Genomic DNA, 5100 nt, shown 5'->3' with positions numbered 1-5100 from the left:
TTGAACCAAAGTTTGAATATGATTATTACCTTGTATTAGAATGATAACCTACTGTAAGAAACAAAGATTTCTTGAGGTTGGATGATCACCTTACAAGATTGGAAGTGAGCTAGCAAACTTGAAAGTATTCTTGATTTTATGAAACTAGAACTTTTGGAATTTATGAAGAACACTTAGAACATGAAGATAGAACTTGAGAGAGATCAATTAGATGAAGAAAATTGAAGAATGAGAGTGTTTATAGGTGTTTTTGGTCGTTGGTGTATGGATTAGATATAAAGGATATGTAATTTTGTTTTCATGTAAATAAGTCATGAATGATTACTCATATTTTTGTAATTTTATGAGATATTTCATGCTAGTTGCCAAATGATGGTTCCCACATGTGTTAAGTGACTCACATGGGCTGCTAAGAGCTAATCATTGGAGTGTATATACCAATAGTGCATACATCTAAAAGCTGTGTATTGTACGAGTACGAATACGGGTGCATACGAGTAGAATTGTTGATGAAACTGAACGAGAATGTAATTGTAAGCATTTTTATTAAGTAGAAGTATTTTGATAAGTGGCTTGAAGTCTTTGAAAAGTGTATGAATACATATTAAAACACTACATGTATATACATTTTAACTGAGTCGTTAAGTCATTGTTAGTCGTTACATGTAAATGTTGTTTTGAAACCTTTAGGTTAACGATCTTGTTGAATGTTGTTAACCCATTGTTTATTATAACAAATTAGATGTTAAATTGTAATATTATAATGATATTATGATATATAATATATCTTAGTATGATATATATACAGTTAAATGTCGTTACAACGATAATCGTTACATATATGTCTCGTTTCGAAATCATTAAGTTAGTAGTCTTATTTTTACATATGTATTTCATTGTTAATACACTTAATAATATATTTACTTATCATTTAACATAATTAACCAAGTGTATCAATATCTTAATATGATTCATATGTACCTAGTAAGACGTTGTTATAACGATAATCGTTATATATATCGTTTTCGAGTTTCTTAAATTAATAGTCTCATTTTTATGTATATAACTCATTGTTAAAATACCTAATGAGATACATACTTATAATAAAATCATGTTAACTATATATATAACCATATATATGTCATCGTATAGTTTTTACAAGTTTTAACGTTCGTGAATCACCGGTCAACATGGGTGGTCAATTGTCTATATGAAACCTATTTCAATTAATCAAGTCTTAACAAGTTTGATTGCTTAACATGTTGGTAACACTTAATCATGTAAATAACAATTTCATTTAATATATATATATAAACATGGAAAAGTTCGGGTCACTACAGTACCTACCCGTTAAATAAATTTCGTCCCGAAATTTTAAGCAGTTGGAGGTGTTGACGTATCTTCTGGAAATAAATGCGGGTATTTCTTCTTCATCTGATCTTCACGCTCCCAGGTGAACTCGGGTCCTCTACGAGCATTCCATCGAACCTTAACAATCGGTATCTTGTTTTGTTTAAGTCTCTTAACCTCACGATCCATTATTTCGACGGGTTCTTCAATGAATTGAAGTTTTTCATTGATTTGGATTTCGTCCAACGGAATAGTGAGATCTTCTTTAGCAAAACATTTCTTCAAATTTGAGACGTGGAAAGTGTTATGTACAGCCGCGAGTTGTTGAGGTAGCTCCAGTTGGTAAGCTATTGGTCCGACACGATCTATAATCTTGAATGGTCCAATGTACCTTGGATTTAGTTTCCCCCGTTTACCAAATCGAACAACGCCTTTCCAAGGTGAAACCTTAAGCATGACCATTTCTCCAATTTCAAACTCTATATCTTTTCTTTTACTGTCCGCGTAGCTCTTTTGTCGACTCTGGGCGGTTTTCAATCGTTGTTGAATTTGGATGATTTTCTCGGTAGTTTCTTGTATTATCTCCGGACCTGTAATCTGTCTATCCCCCACTTCACTCCAACAAATTGGAGACCTGCACTTTCTACCATAAAGTGCTTCAAATGGCGCCATCTCAATGCTTGAATGGTAGCTGTTGTTGTAGGAAAATTCTGCTAACGATAGATGTCGATCCCAACTGTTTCCGAAATCAATAACACATGCTCGTAGCATGTCTTCAAGCGTTTGTATCGTCCTTTCACTCTGTCCATCAGTTTGTGGATGATAGGCAGTACTCATGTCTAGACGAGTTCCTAATGCTTGCTGTAATGTCTGCCAGAATCTTGAAATAAATCTGCCATCCCTATCAGAGATAATAGAGATTGGTATTCCATGTCTGGAGACGACTTCCTTCAAATACAGTCATGCTAACTTCTCCATCTTGTCATCTTCTCTTATTGGCAGGAAGTGTGCTGACTTGGTGAGACGATCAACTATTACCCAAATAGTATCATAACCACTTGCAGTCCTTGGCAATTTAGTAATGAAATCCATGGTAATGTTTTCCCATTTCCATTCCGGGATTTCAGGTTGTTGTAGTAGACCTGATGGTTTCTGATGTTCAGCTTTGACCTTAGAACACGTCAAACATTCTCCTACATATTTAGCAATATCAGCTTTCATACCTGGCCACCAAAAATGTTTCTTAAGATCCTTGTACATCTTCCCCATTCCAGGATGTATTGAGTATCTGGTTTTATGAGCTTCTCTAAGTACCATTTCTCTCATATCTCCGAATTTTGGTACCCAAATTCTTTCAGCCCTATACCGAGATCCGTCTTCCCGAATATTAAGATGCTTCTCCGATCCCTTGGGTATTTCATCCTTTAAATTTCCCTCTTTTAAAACTCCTTGTTGCGCCTCCTTTATTTGAGTAGTAAGGTTAGTGTGAATCATTATATTCATAGATTTTACTCGAATGGGTTCTTTATCCTTTCTGCTCAAGGCGTCGGCTACCACATTTGCCTTCCCCGGGTGGTAACGAATCTCAAAGTCGTAATCATTCAACAATTCAATCCACCTACGCTGCCTCATATTCAGTTATTTCTGATTAAATATGTGTTGAAGACTTTTGTGGTCGGTATATATAATACTTTTGACCCCATATAAGTAGTGCCTCCAAGTCTTTAATGCAAAAACAACCGCGCTTAATTCCAAATCATGCGTCGTATAATTTTGCTCGTGAATCTTCAATTGTCTAGACGCATAAGCAATCACCTTCGTCCGTTGCATTAATACACAACCGAGACCTTGCTTTGATGCGTCACAATAAATCACAAAATCATCATTCCCTTCAGGCAATGACAATATAGGTGCCGTAGTTAGCTTTTTCTTCAATAATTGAAACGCCTTCTCTTGTTCATCCTTCCATTCAAATTTCTTCCCTTTATGCGTTAATGCAGTCAAGGGTTTTTCTATTTTGGAGAAATCTTGGATGAATCTTCTGTAGTAACCAGCCAATCCTAAAAATTGACGTATATGCTTCGGAGTTTTTGGGGTTTCCCACTTTTCAACGGTTTCGATCTTTGCCGGGTCCACCTGGATACCTTCTTTGTTCACTATGTGACCGAGGAATTGAACTTCTTCCAACCAAAATGCACACTTTGAAAACTTAGCGTACAGTTTTTCTTTCCTCAATACTTCTAGCACTTTTCTCAAATGTTCTTCGTGCTCTTGATCATTCTTTGAGTAAATAAGTATGTCATCGATGAAAACAATGACAAACTTGTCAAGATATGGCCCACACACTCGGTTCATAAGGTCCATGAACACAGCTGGTGCGTTAGTCAATCCAAACGGCATAACCATAAACTCGTAATGACCATAACGCGTCCTAAAAGCAGTTTTTGGAATATCATCCTCCTTTACTCGCATTTGATGATATCCAGAACGTAAATCGATCTTCGAATAAACCGACGAGCCTTGTAGTTGATCAAATAAGTCGTCAATTCTCGGCAGTGGATAACGGTTTTTGATGGTAAGTTTGTTCAACTCTCTGTAGTCAATACACAACCTAAATGTACCATCCTTCTTCTTGACAAACAAAACAGGAGCTCCCCATGGTGATGTGCTTGGTCGAATGAAACCACGTTCTAATAGTTCTTGCAGTTGGCTTTGCAGTTCTTTCATCTCGCTGGGTGCGAGTCTATAAGGAGCACGAGCTATTGGTGCAGCTCCTGGTACAAGATCTATTTGAAATTCAACAGATCGATGTGGAGGTAGTCCCGGTAATTCTTTCGGAAATACATCGGAAAATTCTTTTGCGACGGAAACATCATTGATGCTCTTTTCTTCAGTTTGTACTTTCTCGACGTGTGCTAGAACAGCATAGCAACCTTTTCTTATTAGTTTTTGTGCCTTCAAATTACTAATAAGATGTAGCTTCATGTTGCCCTTTTCTCCGTACACCATTAAGGGTTTTCCTTTTTCTCGTATAATGCGAATTGCATTTTTGTAACAAACGATCTCTGCTTTCACTTCTTTCAACCAGTCCATACCGATTATCACATCAAAACTCCCTAACTCTACTGGTATCAAGTCAATCTTAAATGTTTCGCTAACCAGTTTAATTTCTCGATTCCGACATATATTATCTGCTGAAATTAATTTACCATTTGCTAATTCGAGTAAAAATTTACTATCCAAAGGCGTCAATGGACAACTTAATTTAGCACAAAAATCTCTACTCATATAGCTTCTATCCGCACCCGAATCAAATAAAACGTAAGCAGATTTATTGTCAATAAGAAACGTACCCGTAACAAGCTCCGGGTCTTCCTGTGCCTCTGCCGCATTAATATTGAAAACTCTTCCGCGGCCTTGTCCATTCGTGTTCTCCTGGTTCAGGAAATTTCTAATAATGTGGCCCGGTTTTCCACATTTATAACAAACTACATTGGCATAACTTGCTCCGACACTACTTGCTCTGCCATTACTCGTACCGACACCATTTGTTCCTTTCGTTCTATTAACCCCTGGTCCGTAGACCTCACACTTCGCCGCGCTATGACCATTTCTTTTACACTTGTTGCAAAATTTGGTGCAGAACCCCGAGTGATACTTTTCACACCTTTGGCATAGCTGCTTCTGATTGTTGTTGTTGTTGCGGTTATTATTGTTGTTGGGATGATTGTTGTAGTTGCTGTTGTTGTT

The sequence above is a fragment of the Rutidosis leptorrhynchoides genome, chromosome 10 (assembly GCF_046630445.1).
Source record: "Rutidosis leptorrhynchoides isolate AG116_Rl617_1_P2 chromosome 10, CSIRO_AGI_Rlap_v1, whole genome shotgun sequence".
Taxonomy (NCBI): Eukaryota; Viridiplantae; Streptophyta; class Magnoliopsida; order Asterales; family Asteraceae; genus Rutidosis; species Rutidosis leptorrhynchoides.
The sequence above is the reverse complement of the archived record's forward strand: the minus strand, read 5'-3'. Positions refer to the sequence as shown.